Source organism: Petaurus breviceps, unplaced genomic scaffold (genome assembly GCF_028583685.1).
Source record: "Petaurus breviceps papuanus isolate PSGF00001 unplaced genomic scaffold, PetGlider_PUasm1.0 100, whole genome shotgun sequence".
In the NCBI taxonomy this organism is placed as follows: domain Eukaryota; kingdom Metazoa; phylum Chordata; class Mammalia; order Diprotodontia; family Petauridae; genus Petaurus; species Petaurus breviceps.
The window spans coordinates 5,422,139-5,440,336 of record NW_027185573.1 but is presented as its reverse complement, the minus strand read 5'-3'; positions in this window follow the sequence as shown (position 1 = coordinate 5,440,336).

Sequence of the window (18,198 nt, the reverse complement as noted above, 5' to 3'; positions counted from 1 at the left end):
ATCCATCCATCCATCCATCCATCCATCCATCCATCCATCCATCCATCTATTGTAAATATAGGGAAGGCACTAACAGTGAGAAGGACAGGGAAAAGCCTTATGCAGAAGTTAGGATTTGAGCAAATCTTGAAGGCAACCAGAGAAGCTGAGATGTAGGTGAGGAGGAAGAGGAGTTTTCTGGGAGCACAGCACAAACAGTGCAAAGGTGCAGAGATGGGAGATGAGGTGAACTAGAGAGAAATGGAACTTTGGATCTCTCACAACACTGACACCCAGCAGTGTTCTGGGCTCAACAGGGGCTTTAAGAATGTTTGCTTTGTTATATTTTATTAATTTGAGTTAAATTGAATCAAATCGAAGGTGAAAAAGACTGTCCACAGAAGAGATGCCTTGGGGGTGGTTAGAGATGGAGAATACATTTTTAGCTTTAAAAGCTTATTATATGAAGGGAGATGAGTGCCTGGCTTTCTCTTGGCTTTTCTCCAGTTCTTTGGGGGATGAAATAAGAAGAAATGTCTTGAATCTCACATGAATCACAGAATTTCAGAATCCAAAAGATCTCAGTCTATCTAGTTTGACCTATGCCTGAAAAATAATCCCCCTGTGAATTCACACAACAAATTCGGCTTTTGCATAAAGACCTGCAGTGAAGGAACTTGTGGAAATGATTAATTTCCCTTTTGGATAGCTCAAATTGTTCAGAAGTTCCCTAAGATTTTATCTCAACAGGAGAAAACTTTTACCCCAATATTGGCAATTACCCAACACTGACCCAGGCTACTCCCTAGGTGGACCCTAGGTTCTCCTTCCCAGATTAAAAAAAATGGTTTAGTTACCCACATCACCTGAGGGTTAGGATGGATGTCCTGACAATGCCCCCCTCATCATTATTATTATTATTTTGCTTTTTTGAGGGGGGAAGGCAGGACAATTGGGGTTAAGTGATTTGCCCATGGTCACGCGGCTAGTAATTGTGTCAAATGTCTAAGGCCAGATTTGAACTCAGGTCCTCCTGACTCCAGGGCCAGTGCTCTATTCACTGCTCCACTTAGCTGCCCCATTCCTCCCTCATTATTGAGCAGGGTCCAGAGGCCATAGTGACAGCTACCTCTGTTTCTACAGGCCCTTGGGTGGACTCTGAGAAGGGAAGAAGTCACAGGCTATCTCATAGAGTTTTTGCCTTTTGGTTCTCTGGGATACCCCACTTCCTACATGCTCCAGCCAGGATGGGGCCTGCCAAATTAGTCCTCCATTCCTGGTCCTTTCCCAACTGTGTATAGCATTTCTAAGTTCCTTGGGAAGAAGAAAACAGAAGTTAAAAAAAATGCACCACAAAGAAACACATAGGAATTTAAAATAAACTTTGTCAACTAGAGAGGCTCTAAGTGAGGTCTGTAGCTAGAGGCTTTTCAACAATACATGTGACACCTTTTCCATGCAAATCTGAGAGACACCAGACAGATGCTACTGACTTCTCCAGTCTTTCAAACTCCAGAGGGAACTTTGACTGGCATCCTCTGTGTGGCTCAGAAGGAAAACAGAATGCAGAGATGTAACTGGGGCAGGGTGACCTGATCTATGCTCAAAGGGGACTGAAACCAAGTTCAGTCAATCATCATTTACTATGTGCCATGTATGATGCTAAGCATAAAGGACCCTTCTTTCCCACCAAATGCTCACTATTTCCCACTTCCAGCGGACTCCCTTCCCCCGTCACTCCTTTGAGAGATTGGGGGATACAGGATCACAGGCTAGACTGTCTTGGGGGTGGATCATTTCCTTCTCTAGGCAGCCATACTCTTCAAATGAATTTTCCCTGGGCAGACACATTCCTGGTTCCATAGTTCCCCCAGATCATTCCCTATGGCTTTCTACTGTCTACGGAATTTCTCCTGAGAAACAAATCTAAAATGATCTGGCTTCTTGTTTTTCTTACTTGTTCTGTCTCTTTTCCTGGGATCCCTACTCTCCGAGAGTTCCCTTTTCCCTTTTTCTTTCTCTCACATCAATCAGACATCTTTCTTCACTCATCTCCTTCATTTCAATTTCCCTTGTAGAAGTGTCCCTTCTCCTTGTCAAGGCCAACAACTCTACAAGCACCTTTGATTGCGTCTCTTCTCAATTCCTCCAGCAAATTGACCTATCGACCCCACTCTCTTATTTTCAGTGTCTCTCTCTGTCTACCAGCTTCTTCCCTTCTGCCAAGAACCCTCCATATTTCCTCCATCCCTGAAAAACAAAACAATACAAAAAATCCTTCATTTGACCCAACTATCACAACTAGCTATTATTCTAACTTTCCTTTTCTTTGATAAATTCTTAGAGAAAGCTATCTACACGAGGTGCCTCTTTCTCCTCCCACTTCTAAACACTCTCCAATCCTACTTCTGACTTCATAATTCAAATGAAACTGCTCTCCAAAGGCAACAATGATTTGAATCATTGAATTACCAAATCTCATATTCTTTTTTCAGTCTTCATCCTTCCTGACCTCTCTGCAACATTTAACATTGTTAATCACTTTCTTCTTTTTGAGGGAGGATGGGAAGGGAAGGAAGGAAGGAAAAAAAAAGGAGAGGAGGAAGAGAAGGAAAAAGAAATAATAATGAGGAAAATATATGGATTAAATTAAAACAGCTGCATCCTGGCTTAGTTCATTTATCTTAAAACTGTTTCTTTCAAGTTGCAAGGAGTACCTTTCCTATTTGGGTACTTTGATGGATATCAAGTGAATACATGTGAGCATATGAGACCTGGCAGTCTAGTAAGGAAGTCAATGTTTACCTTTCCATCTTTTTCATAAGTCTGTAGAATATAACCTCCTTGGGGCTAGGGGCAATTTCATTTCTATCTTGGTAATGTCCTCACCTAAGAGGATGCCTAGCCTACTTGTTGTGCAGTCATTCAGTTCTCTCTGACTTCTTATGACCCCATGGACCAAAGCATGCCAACACTGTCGATGGGATTTTCTTTGGCAAAGATATGGGAGTGGGTTGCCGTTTCCTCCTCCAGTGGATTAAGGCAAAGGTTAAATGACTTACCCAGGGTCACACATCTAGGCAGTGTCTGAGGCTGGATTTGAACTCCGTTCTTCTTGACTCCAGGCCCAGAGCTTTATGAATCAAGCCACCTCACTCCCTCCAATCACAGCCTTTGCCTGGCCCATATTATGTGGTAAATAAATGATTACTGAATTGTATTGCATTGAATCATATCTCCCCTTTCTTTTACTTGGGCAGACTAAATTAGTCTCACTTATTTGAGTCTATTTTTATTCAGAAATCATAGGGATGCTAGAGCTAGAAGGGACCCCAGAAGCCATTTAGTCTAACCCCTTCATTTTGAAGATGAGAAAACCAAAGCCCATGGAGGACAAATGACTTGTCCAAGGTCACACAGTCAACGCAGAGTTGGGATTTGAAAACAGACCCTCTGACTTGAGAATCTTCTTTCTATTGTGCCACTTTTATCCCAACTGTGTAAGATTCCCCTCTATAAGAGGTCATCCAACCACTGGTTAGACTTCTGTAATGGGAATGTAAATTTTTAAGATCTTCCCTGCCCCTAGGCTAAAGTGTACCTGGCGCCTGGGGTGAGAGGCTTGTTTTTCAGTAGATACTTTTTGATTGGCCAGTGGGTCCAGAAGGTTGTTACATTCTCTGAGTCAGGAGAAGGCTATATAAATCCTGATTTGAGGCTTTGTTTTGGGGCTCACTTTTGAGAAGCGTTCTGTGATTTGATCAGATGAGACTCTGGGAAGTCATTATTGAGAGCCCTCCAGCTTTCATAAATCCAGATGTTGATTTGGTATGGATGTAATGGTTGGACAGTTTGGAAACCTATCTGCTTGATCTGTTTCTCTGTCTTGATAATCTGTCTGTATACTCTGAAGTTCGGGGTGCTGACCTTTTTCCCCTGAACTAGGTAAACAATATATATTTGACTGATTAAAGTAAGCTTGTTAACCAATTTTGAGTTGCTTTCCTTTAGCAAAGCAGATCTAAGAACCTGTGTTGGCAGCCAACCTGGGACACCGGGGTGCTTGCTGCTACAACTTCCAGTGATGGGAGACCCACTGCCTTCCCAGGTAGGCTAGCCCACTTGGAGTCGGGAAGACCTGAGTTCAAATCCAGCCTCAGATTCTTACTAAACATGTGACTCTTGGCAAATCATTTTACCTCTTTTTTTGCCTCAACTTCCTCATCTGTAAAATGGGGATAGTGAGAGCATCTACTTTCCAGGGTTGTTGTGAAGATCATTTGAGATAATAATTATAAAGTGCTTAGCACAGTGCCTGGCACATAGTAAGCACTATACATTGTTGTTTGGTCATTTCAGTTGGGTTTAACTTTTTGTAAGTTCATTTGGGGTTTTCTTTGCAAAGACACCTGCCATTTCCTTCTCTAGCTCATTTTGTAGATATGGAACTATAGCACCAGTGCAATATTTACAATGCTCATGATCACTACAAATGGACCTGCATGGTGCTCTGTCACAAAATATAACAGGCTCTCCATATATAAGACAGAAGCAAAACATTTATTCAGACACCAGAAAACCAAATCCCCAAACCATTAAGCCTATTCCATCACAGCATAAAAGAAGTTAATAAACCACAACAGTACAGATATCCACAGCATCCTTTATCCTTCCCACAAACCAACAAAAAACTAACATTTACTCACAAGCCTAACTGACTTGCTTGGATGTGTTTTCTCCTCCTCCCAGTCTAGCTAACTCTGACTCCCAGCTTCCTGTGGGCTCTCTCCACCCTTCACCAAACTCCTCCCACCACAGGCTCCATATGATTACATTTAGCCTATTAGGGGGCAGAGTTTATTTTCAAAGCAGAGAAGGTCTTCAAATTCCTCTAGGCCTATTAAGGGGCAGGGAAGATCTTCCAATCCCATTACCATTACAGGAACTGAGGCAATGTGGTTAAGTGCCTTGTTCAGGTTCACTTAGCTAGTCAGAATCTAAGGCTGGATTTAAGCTCAGAAAGAAGTCTTCCTAATTCCAAGCCCAGTGTTCTATGCACTGTACCACCTAGCTTCCCAGTAAATAACACATACATATCAGTTATTTATCATTAATATCATCACCATCATCAAATTATGTGTTGTCTCTTGTTTCTAAAATTCTTCCTTAAAAATCCCAGCTCTTTGTCATCCACTTGGGCTGGAACATGACATTGGACTGATATCTTATGTCAAAGACACTGTATTATTTTTATCTCCAAGGCTCACTTTTATCTCCATTTCTAGAACAATACAGAAAATGCTTGCCAAGATTTTGGAAGCCCATTTACCTTGAATTTATCCATTGTTGGCAGTATCTATACTTCAAAAAAAGGTCATTGTCTATCTGAATAAAGTTCAATATTTGAAATTCAGTTATCTTGCAATGAATAAAATCCAAGATTCAAAGCCAATTTAGCCTTTCCATTCCCTGCTGTCTGGCCAAGGCAATTAAGATACAGCATTCAGATTTAAGTTGAATTTGCCCTAATTGAATGAATTTCTTTCCAAGCTGCCTTGGTATGATGTTACCTCTATGCTCAATTTTCTATTATATTAATGTGGACTCAATCCCCCCTCTCCTAATACAAGGAGAATTTCAGGCCCATTTCCAAAACAAGCTGCCCTGGGCATAACAATCTGACTCAGAGAAAAAGGGGTGATACAGAAGAACTCCATTCTGCTGACACAGGAGGAAAACCCAGTTAATGGCTAAAGGTTGTTTTTTTTTTTTAGTACTGAATTTACTCAGGACACTGCAATTCATACTGCCCCCTCTAGGGATTTAATACTAATCGTCTCAGGCTCCAGTTCATCTTTCAAAACTGCAAGAATGATCTTCCTTATGCACAGCGATATTCTTATCATTCAAAAGTAGTCAGTGGTTCCTCATTGTTTATTAAATGAGTAGAGAAGAGGAAGTGGATTGGACAACCTTAATCATTTGAATTTCTCCAATTCTAATTGACATAATTACATGAGGTAAGGGGCAGGGAACACAGACAATAAAGTGTTAAGTGTTAAGGTCTTAAACTAAGCCAAGAAGTATGGAAATTTTGTTTTCTCTCTCAAGTGCAAAATTCTATTAAACTTGATGGAATTAAAGGTTAGCTATCCACTGGATAGCAGAAAAAAAAGAGTCAAAACCCTGCTGTTGTTGTTCAGTCATGTCTGCCTCTTTGTGACTCCATTTAGGGTTTTCTTGGTAAAGATACTGGAGTGGTTTGCATTTCCCTCTCCAACTCATTTGACATATGAGGAAACTAAGATAAATGACTTACCTAGGATCATAAAGCTAGTAGGTGTCAAAGACTGGATTTGAACTTAGATCTTCCTGACATCAGGCCCAGGACTCTATCCACTGCCCCTCAAGACCATAGTATCTGCTTATAAAGCAAAGTAAACTTCCTAGGGATTTACTCAAGGCAAGAGGTAGTTCCAAGAGTGTGAACTCTATGAGTTGAGAAGAGAGACAGCTATGGAACTATGGAAGAACCCAGTTCTTGGGAGAGAGTAATTCTTTGCTGAAGGAAGGGGCACTCTTTTCTTTCCCTCTTCTCTTTCCCCCTTCCCCCATTAGTAGTGATGACTTACTACAAAGGGAAGGGGAAAGGAAAGGAAGAAACATTTCTTTTTTCCCCCCATTCATAAAACTTTTATTCCACTTACATCAACTTAATGCACATGTTCTTAACAATTGCACTTCAATTGTTCATGAAAATTTGATAAGACATTAAACAAAGCTAGCCACCATCTCAAGTTGTTTCTGTTAAATATTTTTACAACACAAGGGTGTTAAGCAAATGCAAAAGAAGCAAAAATAATCCTGAAAAAAGTTAAAAACATGCGTTGTTTATATTTTATTGCATTGCTTGATAGTGACTTTATGAATATCAAGCAATTAATTTTTACTACATGTATACTCATGCACTGGAACAAGTGCTTATTAAGCACCTCCTATGTGCCAAGTGGCAAGTTTTTTGTAGAAACTAAGCAAGGATCAAATTTCCCTAGTAGGAGACCCAACCTCCAGCAGGGAGCAGACCAGTCAGTGCAGGCAGGAGACTGGAGGAGCTTTTTGAGTTGAGAGGTAACCCTGGTAGTTGAAAATAGAGCTGTGGGAACCAAGCCCAGGAAGCTCAGATGAGTAACCTTCCAAGCAGAGATGCTATACCCAGAGAATAAAGCATCTTAAAAAACAGAGAACATCAATACCCTACATTTCTAGACCAGATGTTTTCCTTACACATGAGCCTGTTTACTGGTGGATTCTATGTGTATATTCACTCTTTCCACTTATGTGCATTTGTGGGGATGCATGCCCCTGGGTTATGAGAGGGGGATATTTTGTATATACTGTTCTTACAATGCCATCTTAGTAAATGCCTTATTTTTAGCTCATTGTGCCCTCTGGCTGACTATTTAGCAGTGTGTTGTGGTGAGCACCAGTTGGGACTCATGAGAGATATTCTCAAGGCTATAGACCCACAGAGCAACTCAGATTAGGATAATTTTATAAATGTAAATTGAGGTGGTAATCCAGAGAGTGTGCTATATTAGTAAAATTCAAACTCCTCAATTTCACAGTTTAGGTCTTCATAGTCCCATACTTTTCTACCTTTAGCCCCATCCTCTCCAGGTGCCCAGTGTTCTAATCCAAATGAACTACTCACCATCTATGTATACACAATCAATTCAACTAAAAAAATATTAAGTAGATATGATTTTTGTTGCAACATTCTAGTAACTGGTCAGTGAGCAAACATTAAACACCTACTATGTGTCAGAGAGGACATCTAGGTGGAGTGCTGGGTTTGGAGTTAGGAACATTCATCTCCCTGACTTCAAATCTGATTTCAGACACTTACTAGCTGGATGACCCTGAGCAAGTCATTTAACTCTGTTTGCCTTAATTTCTTCATCTGTAAAATGAGCTGGAGGAGGAAATAGTAAACTACTCCAGTATCTTTAAAAACAAAACCCCAAACAGGGTCACAAAGAGTCCCAATGTGTGAGCTATCCATCATGGACATTTTCCAGAGCTCTCTCTGTGCCAAAAGGAAAGCAAAGTTACTTGACTTATCTTACTGATAATTTCATCCTTCAAAAGGTAAAGAAAACAGCTAAAGGATATTCTATTTTGGATGTGAGTCTCACCAAGTGGAAGGAACTCATGGTGGAAACACTGGGGAGAAGTGCCCAAAAGATCCCAAAAGACAATGAGAGCCTGGGATATTGGGATGGGTCAAGTAAGACAAAATTCAGTAGGGATAAATGTAAAATCTTGCATTTGGGTACAAAAAATGACTTCATGGAATTATGGAGGCATGACTGGGTGGTGGTTTTTCTGAAAATAAACTGGGGGTTTTAATGGATTTTAAACTCAATATGAACCATTAGTAGATTGTGGCAGCAAGGTAGAAGGTGGTGATGCTTCTGCTAGATTCCTTCTTAGTTGATTCACATATGTTCTAATCACTTTCACATCTCAGTAGGGTACACCAGAGATGGCGCATGGATTTTATATGTACAGCTCTCCATCACTCCTTCTAGTTAAAGTGTGGGATGGCTGCAGACCATCAATGTCCCCAATATGGCAGCTTCTTGAGGTAAAAGAGATAATAAGCGTCTTTTTGGAAGGAGGGGTAAAGAGGTTCTCACTTAGATGTGTCTGTTTTCCCAACTCCACTATTACAAACAGGAAGTTTATGAGGGACTGGTCCAAGGAAAACTGGAAAAAAACGGGAAAGTGGAGGGATGTGGAAATACCTAGAAATGATGGGAAGAAAAGATGCCACCCAGAGCAGAAGCAACTTGCTCCACATGGGCCCTATGGGTCTCAGAGAGCCTCCCCTCCCCCAGCCCCACATCCAATGCTCTACTTGTATATGTGTGTCTTTACTATCATACTGTTTGTAAGAGCCACATGTGGAAGTGAGGTGCGAGCAGGAAACGCATAGCTTCCCTTTCTCCGTGGAAAGCAGGAGAAAAGATTGGCTGTGTGTGTTTTAGGGCTAGGGAGAAGGTTCAGGAGGGTGTAAGGAGATCTGCCATTAAGGCAATTGCTTGCTAGCTTGTAAATAATGAACAGATGTAGTACTACCCATGCAGATCTCTCCATTGTGGTAAATTTCTCAGGATGGTTTAGACAGTGAAGTATTTTCACTTTATAATTGGATTCTGCAACAGTGTCCATCAAGGTCCAGAATCCTAAAGCCTGCTTCATTTGCCCTCCCTTCTCTGTGGTAAGATCTCAAGATCTCAAGTTAACGGGAGCACAGGGTCACTACCCCACTATACTCTTCCTAAAGCAAGGTTATGTCACTGAATAACACCTGTCCTTCCAACATCTTCATGGAAACTCAGAGTAGCAGAGTGGGCCTTTTCATTGTCATTACTGTTCCAAGGTTTCTCAAATGCCCAGGGAGAGCAAAGACAAGCTCTAAGCAATTCATAAGATGAAGGCTATTAGAATTGGGCTCCAGCACAGTCTCAGGGAGGGGGCAGTTAGGTGGTTCAATGGATAGAGTGCTGGGCCTGGGGTTAGAAAGACCTGAGCTCAAATATAACTTCAGACACTTACTAGCTGTGGGACCGTAGGCAAGCCACTTAACCCTGTTTGCATCAGTTTCCTCATCCATAAAATAAGCTGGAGCAGCATCATAAAACTGCTCCAGCATCCTTGACAGGAAACCCCAAATGGGGTTATGAAGATAGGATGGGACTAAAAAATGACTGATCAACAACAAAGAGTTTCAGAAATGTGAAATGGAAAAGTACCACTGAGAAATGAAGAGAGGCAACAGTAGATTCAGATGACCAACTTCTTGTATGTAAATTTTTTTTTTAAGCAATTGGGGTTAAGTAACTTGCTCCAGGTTACATGGCTAGTTATTTCTGGGTGTGGTGCTGAGTGTCTGAGCCCGGGATTCGATCTCCAGGTCATCCCAACACTGGAGCCGGTGCTCTTACTCGCTGAGCCACCTGGCCGCCCCTTTATATGTAAATTCTTGATGGTGAAAATGGATAAAGAGTTGAAATGAGTCTCAGTTATAGGGGATAGACTCTTAGAGAACAATTTGTTCTTTATCTGCTTTCCAGAATAATAAAGATATAGTTGCCTCCAAGTCTCCCATAAGGGAGATTTTGTTCTTTTGGTGCCGTTGAAAGTCTCAGACATTCAGAATTTTCTTAAAATAGCCTCCAAGATACCTGCCCTTCCCCCAGTCTCCTTTTCTGGGATACATTTTTTTTTTCTAAATATATACTTGTCATGCTGTGTTTTCTAAAGGACTATTCTTTATCTCCCTTTCCAACTATCTCTCTAAAAGAGAGACATCAGCACATTTTTTTTTTGATCAATGTAAGTGTATCATGTGGATACACAAATAAGGCTTCCTATCTCCCTGACCCCAATGGCCCTTTTCTCTGTTGGGGTGGGGGGTTGAAAGTCGTGTCAACACAGGGCCACTGTATCAAGGATTAATGTGTGGCCCACTTCCTGCTGACACTGCATTCCTAGGGGATAATTTGTTACAAATGAAATTTCAGGATTATTTGTAGTCTACCTTCACTTTAAAGAACATTTCAAGTTACAGCTGTCATCTCTGAAATAAGTTTGAGTGTCCTAAATGAACCATATTATAAATCAATGAGGCAAACTCTTAAATACACTTGGGTAATTTATGGGTGTTAGGTAAGGGAACAGAATTTCTCATGCAAGCTCATCCTTAATATATGATTCTGTCTCTGAGTAGTAACTCTCATACTTTCCCTTGCGTGATGTGTGGGAGACCAAACATCATGGGATCATAGATTTAGGGCCAGAAGGGACCTCCTCATTTGACAAATGAACAACTGAGGCTAATGGGGAGGGTAAGTCACTTGCCCAAGGTCACACAGATAATGGTAGAGTATTCTTTGAGAGCTAACCCATTCTAGGGTACTCTTCCCTTTTAAAGATTAAAGAAATCTCTAGGAAGGATTGTGACAGTCATCACCAAAATGAATCTCTCTGATGGAAAGATGCTATTCGGTCATGCTTTAGCCCAGGGATAAATTCTTTGGAGACCCTGAAGTGAAAATTCATCAATGATATAAAGAGGATGAAATACATTTTGAAGTGAAGAGGATTCCATGCAAAGCTATATCACTCGTCATTTTATATGAGAAGCAGATATAGGACAGAGCTTATCTTTGCCTAGGGCTAGGGATTGTACCAAAATTTCTTGGAAAAGGTAAAAAAATACTCTCATTCACTGTAACATTTTCCTGATCTCCTTGCTGGTTGAGATTTTTGTCCCCCTCCCTCCTTTCTTAACTGGTTTTTTACATCTTACAGTTATATCATTCTAAAGACTTCTGAACCCTATTGCCACATCTTGATAATGAGACAGCCACACCCAAATTTGTTTCCTTGGTCTCCATAGCTCCACATGTCCTACTCTCCCTCTCCCTCTTATCAATCTCCCATTTCAGGAACTTGCCTCACCTTCTAACCTCATCCATCAATTTGCTTTACCAGCCAATTTGATCCACTTTCCTTACTTACCTTGAACTTTTGTTTCTCATTTCCTTTTGTTTGAAGCCCTTCCCATCAGGTTCTTGCACCTTAATCTTGCTTAATTTTCCTTCATCCTGCTCCTTCTTTTTCAACTTTCTTTTATAGAAGTCAGACATAGAAACTGGATCTGGAGATTAGATTGTTTGTCATGTTTTCTTCAATTTCTCCCAAAATTCAACAATCTGTCTATCTTTGACTTTCTCAAGTCCAAGGCTATCTAAATAATCTAAGTGGTTTCTTTCTCCTTTTTATTCAGCTCATGTCTCTCACTATTCTCCCACTTTGAAGTTTCCAGGGGAGGGTCACTTGGATGAAGATCCTAGAGTTCATGCCATAAGAGGTTTGGTTGAAGAAATCAGAGATGCTTAGCTGGGAGAAGAGAAAACTCAGGGGAAAAATGGTAGCTATCTTGTAGCATTTAAAGGGATGTCATGGAATATGGATTAAAATTGTTCTATTTAGTTCCAGAGAACAGAACAATGGGCAATCATTGGATGTTGTCCATGGGCAAATTGTGGCTCAATGTCCTAACAATTAATACTGTTCAAAAATGAAATGGGCTTCTTTTGGGAGTGGTGAGTGAGCCTTCAATTGCAGTCTTCGAGGAAGCTGAATGATAATTTTAAGGTTATGTTTTAGGGTAGATTCCTTTTAGGTGTGAGTTGACCCCCAGGAGGATCTTTTCAATTTTGAAATTCTGTGATATCAAATGTTTAGCACAAAGAGAAGGATGGGAATGTTCTTTGATTCTCCCAGGGCAACAGTTTACTTCAGGGAAGAAAATGTGGGAAATTTTGGATTATTTTTCAAGTTCCTGGGCCCAAGTGGAGGAAAGTTAAAATTACAGACTTGGCAGCATCAAAAGATTCAGTCTCAAACATTTATTAGGCATGATATCTCAACTGCCTTATCATGCAGAATTTTTTCCAAGTGCCTGGAGACTTCTCCCCCTGGAATACTACCTGCAACTTTGGTCTCCTTCTCTTCCCCCTTTTTGAGGAAGGGCCAATGCTGACCGTGATTCATTCCCCTTCTGGTTCTGTTTGTGACTCTCAGGAATTCACCACCATGCTCCCCTTTTGCTTTTCAGCTCCCTTTTATATTGCCTTTCTCCATTAGGAAGTGAGTTCTGTGAGGGCAGGAGCTATCCTTCTTTTATATTTGCACCCCCAGTGCTTAACATTGTGCTTGTACACAACTAGAATTTAATAAATGCTTGTTGCTTTCCCTGTCTGTCTGCAAACACTGAGCTAGTTAGAAAAAAAGGATAAAGACAAAATAATGAAACATCACCTGCCCTCGAGAAGTTGACATTTTACTTTGAGGGATAGAACCCGCATACAAATATGGTAGCATTTATAGGAACAGAGGACTAACATCTGGCAGGGAACAGACTGCTGGGGGTGTGACACCTGAGCTGAGTCCAGTAGGAAGATGATTCTGAGAGGCAGGAGTCAGGAGGGAATACATGCCATGTTCAATGTACTGTCTCTTTAAAATACATTGTGGTGTTAAGCCTACTCATTTATAAGAGAAATAGTATCTCTGAGTGACAGGCTGAGGGTTAGGGCTGATTGAGAATTCTGAGACAAGCAGTTACTCAATTTTAAATGTTAAATATGTGGACACTAGAACTGTGGTATTATTTGGGGACAGAATTAATATGCTTGTTTATGGATAGAAGATGAAATTTTTATTACGAATTACCATCTACAGTGTTTTCAGAGATGAGCCACAGGCTGAACCTAGAAAGAAAAGAGGAGTGAGAGAGAAATAAAAGGACAGATTTTAGATTTGTGTCAGTAAGTTTGAAGCAGGAAGTGATGGATACTATATTTGCCACTGAGGAGTAAGTATAGCTGAACTGAGCAATAGTTTGAAAGGAGAAAACTAGAAAAGTCATTTGGTAGATTGATTAATTTAACTGAGACATAAATCACACTATGGATCAACAGCTTAGCAGTGAAAGTATCTATTTAACACAGAAGCTTCATTCATTGAGAAACTTTTGTGGACAGTTCTGTTGCAATCAAAATAAGGTAAACCGAAGCACAAATTTCTGAGCATAATCAATTTATCGCCAAAGTGTGAATTTGCCAACAAACAGGCTCTCAGCCCCCTCAGAATGGAGTATAAATTTTCAGAAAAGCTGAAAAACCTGAATGAGGGGGACAACTCTCTTTTAGAGACAAAAGGAGCATACAGAATAGAAGGCAGGCTCACAAAGGGGGAAAAAGTATAATTGGTTACAAAGCTTGTAGCATCATAGACATGAAGAACAATATGATTGGCCAGAAATTGGGAAGGAGGGGCTAGCAACGACCCTTTCTTCCATACTGTCACTAGGTGATAGTGTTCCAAACTACTTAGATAACAGGCCAGATTCCTCGGCATTCACCTGCATCCTTCAAGGATAACAGATTTCCTTGAGGCAAGACTAGAACAGTGATTAGCAGGAAAACTGAGCTTCTAAACTTAACTCAGAGACAGAGTGATCGACAGAGAAACTAAATTTCCAAACTCAACTCAGAGACAAATGAGACATGACTTAGTTACAAAAATGTTGGCAGTGATACAAAATGAAATCAATAACAAAATAGAATCAATTTGATTTTCCCAATTTTCCATTCCCCTCTTTGATCAATGGGAGACATGCCTCCCATTGATCTCTTAGCTATAAGCTAATTCAATAAGATTTTTAACATAGTTGTGAATTCTGATTCAAGTTTAAAATAGGCTTTAACAACAGCAACTAATGCAAAGTCTAAAAAGAATAATTAGACAAGGAGTAAGGAGGGTCCATTTACCAAGCATGTAACAGACTGCTTTCCTGTAGCCAAGTGAACCAAGAAGAGGGATTCCACCAGGGGTCACTGGGTTGGGTAATTGTGTTTCTGCTATAACTTGCTGGATTTTACAAAGGTTAATTATAATTTTCCCTGAACAGTTAATATAGGAACAATGAGACTGATTAATCATAACACAAGCGCCCCCCTCACCCCAGCTGCAGTAAGAATAACTAGGCTTATCTGATTTTGCAAGGCCATTCAGACTACTGAATCTATCTCAATTTGGAGGGAAGAGATGGATTCACTTGTGACCTGAGCTCAGTTCTCATTCTCAAGGGGGATATTGCTAGTTTATTCTAGTGAATCAAGTCCTAAAAATGGTAATAGGGACCAAAAGAATTCCATTTCCAAGTTCTTTAACAGCGTTTGGGACTAAAACTACATCCTCATTTGGTAGAGTCTCTTCTCTCCTTTGACATTCATGCATTAAATTTCACATAGACTTTTAAATTAAATTTCTACCACACAATTGAATTTCAGGTAAACTTTTAATAAATTTCCACCATGCAGTTAAATTTCAGGTAGATTTTTAATAAATTTCCACCACAGTTAAATTTTAGGTAGACTTTCCCCTATGGTATGATTAAAGACTGAAATTGATGGGGCCAAATAGGCAAATGCACAGATACCAAACCAATTTGGAGGCAAGGAAGAATAGGCTTTATCTTTACCAATAAAAACTGGCTTGGAGTCACAATGTCCCATGGAAGTTTAGAAGGGGAAAGTTTGTATAGAGCTTTGTCAAAAAGGTCACCTTTTATACTACTGGTCTCTGATTTCATCCACCTGAACCAAGCTAGTCCCACTGTATGTAAGGTTAATTAGGTAAGCATCTAGAGATGTATGACCATTTGTATCGTTAGAGAGAATAGCTTTGGTATTGGATGAATGGATCCCTTTATGAATATTAGGGAAAGGAAGGGTCTTGATGCAGTTATTTATGTTTCCTAAGTCTAGAATAGAGCTGGGGACTTATTCCTTCTTTACACAGGAATGGAAACTTGGAAGGGGAGAAACAACTTTTAATGGGAGGCCCCTGACCTTCATAATGCTATGAAATGCATTGAATTTGAGAATGATTTGGTTTTTCCTGAAGGGGGTTAAAGGAAATGGCCTTTGGACCTTTCAGTACCTTCTTATAGAAGATATTAAAAATACAGGTGATGAGGGGCAGAGTCAAGATGGTGGAGTAGAAACAGGACTTCTGAGTGACTCTGGCTTCCACCTCCTCCAATTCAGGTAAAAAATTACTCTAGACAAACTTTGGAGATACACAACACACAAAATGACAGAGAGAAGCTAACCTCCTGATGAGAACAGCTCAGTAGGCCAGCAGGAAGGGGCCAGCACGGCACTCTGGAAGCCAAGCCCAGCCCCGCTCGAGCCTGAGGTTTTAGCCTCAGCGCAGCCACAGCCAGCTGCCGGCTGGAGGACTTCAGATCACCAGCAACTTTGGCAGTTTCCAGAATTATCAACACATAGATGCTTAGGACAAAGTGAGAGGTCAGTGCAATGTAGACTTTGGGAACAGGAAGTCTAGAAGTGCAGTCTGGCCTTTGCCCCAAGGAGGGAGAAGCAGATGAGGTGTGGTAGCCATGCAGCTGCCACTTTGTGGCTGCTTCAGAGCTCCTGGCCTGAAGATTGTAGAGGGACCAAGCAACCAGTCTGAGGGGGTAATAGCTCTTTCTTTAACCTGCCTGGATCTGGATTGCTGTCTAGGGTGGAGGTCCTGGGGTATGTGACCAGCTTGCCAGAGCATGTGGAGGCTTCAGAGAGGGCACCCCAACTAACAGCTCCAGCAGCTGCAAAAACTCCAATGACTGGGACAAAGGTCACCTGTCTTGTAGCAGAGTCCTACTGTGGTGTAATGAGAATGTAAATTTTAAAGATCTTCCCTGCCCCTAGGCTAAAGTACACCTGGAGTCTGGGGTGGGAGGCTTGTTTTTCAGTAGATACTTTTTGATTGGCCAGTGGGTCCAAAAGGTTGTTACATTCTCGGAGCCAGGAGAAGGCTATATAAGCCCTGATGTGTAGCTTTGTTTTGGGTGCTCACTTTGAGAAGTGTTCTGTGATTTGATATGGATTTTGGGAAGCCGTTGTCTGGAGCCCCCCCGGCTTTGAAAAAACCCAGATGTTGAAACCCAGATGTTGACTGGGTATGGATGTAATGGTTGGACAGTTTGAAATCTGTCTACTAGATCTGTTTCTGTCTTGATAATTCTGGCTGTGAACTGTGAAGTTCGGGGTGCTGACCTTTTCCCCTGAACAAGCTAAATGATATATGTCTGACTGATTAAAGTAAGCTTGTTAACCCATTTTGAGTTGCTTTCCTTTAACAAAGCAGATCTAAGAACCTGTATTGGCAGCAAACCCTGAGGACGCTTGGGGTGCTTGCTGCTACATGTGGCAAAAAGCTAAAAAGTCAAGTAATTGAGTGGCAACATGAGCAAGCAAAGGAAACAAAGCAAGCAGAGCAATCCTATTTTGGGGACAAGAAAGATCAAAGCATGTAACAGGAGGAAGACAGCAAAGTGAGAACTCCTGCACCAAAAGCTTCCAAGAAAAATACAAGCTGGTTACAGGCCATAGTGGACCTTAAGAAGCATTTTGAAAACCAAATAAGAGAAGTGGAGGAAAAATTGGGGAGAGAAATGAGAATGATGCAAGAAAATTATGAAATAGTCAACAACCTGACTGAAGAAAATAACACCTTAAAAAATAGACTAACCGAAATGGCAAAAGAGGCTCAAAAAGGCAATGAGAAGGAGAATGCTTTAAAAATCCAAATTTGACATATGGAAAAAGAATCTCAACCTCACTGAAGAGAAACATTCCTTCAGAATTAGATTGGAGGAAATGGAAGCAAGTGACCTTATGAGAAATCAAGATACTATTAAACAGATCCAAACAAATGAAAAAAAATAGAAGTCAATGTGAAATATCTCATTGGGAAAACCACTGACCTGGGAAATAGATCCAGGAGAGATCATTTAAAAATTATTGGATTTTTAAAAGTCATGATCAAAATAAGAACCTAGAAATCATCCTTCAAGAAATTCTCAAGGAAAATTGCCCTGATGTTTTAAAACCAGAGGACAAAATAGAGGTTGAAAGAATCCACAGATCACCTCCTGAAAAAGATACCCAAAAGAAAACTCCTAGGAATATTATAGCCAGGTTCTGGAATTCCCAGATCAAGGAGAAAATATTACAAGCATTCAGGAAGAAACAATTTGAATATTGTGGAAGTACAATCAGGATAACACAGGATCTGGCAGCTTCTACACTGAGGGATCAAAGGGCTTGGAATATGACATTCTGCAGGTCAAAGGAACTGGGATTAAAACCAAGAATCACCCAGCAAAACTGAGTATTATGTTTCAAGGGAAAATATGGTCATTCAGTGGAATAGAGGAGTTTCAAGCATTCTTGCTGAAAAAAACCAGAGTTGAATAGAAAATTTGATATTCAGATACAAGAAGCAAGAGAAGCTTGAGAAGGTAAACAGGGAAAAGAAATCATAAGGAATTTATCAAAGTTGAACTATTTACATTCCTACATAGAAAAAGGATAATTATAAGTTGTGAAACTTTTCTCAGTATAAGCATAGCTGAAGGGAATAGAAATGTGTGTGTGTGTATATATATATATATATATATATATATATATATATATATATAATTAAAAGGTGAAATTAAGAGGTGAGAGGGGAATGTAATGAGAGGCGATGGGGAGAGACAGAATAGGATAAACTATCTCTTATGGAAGA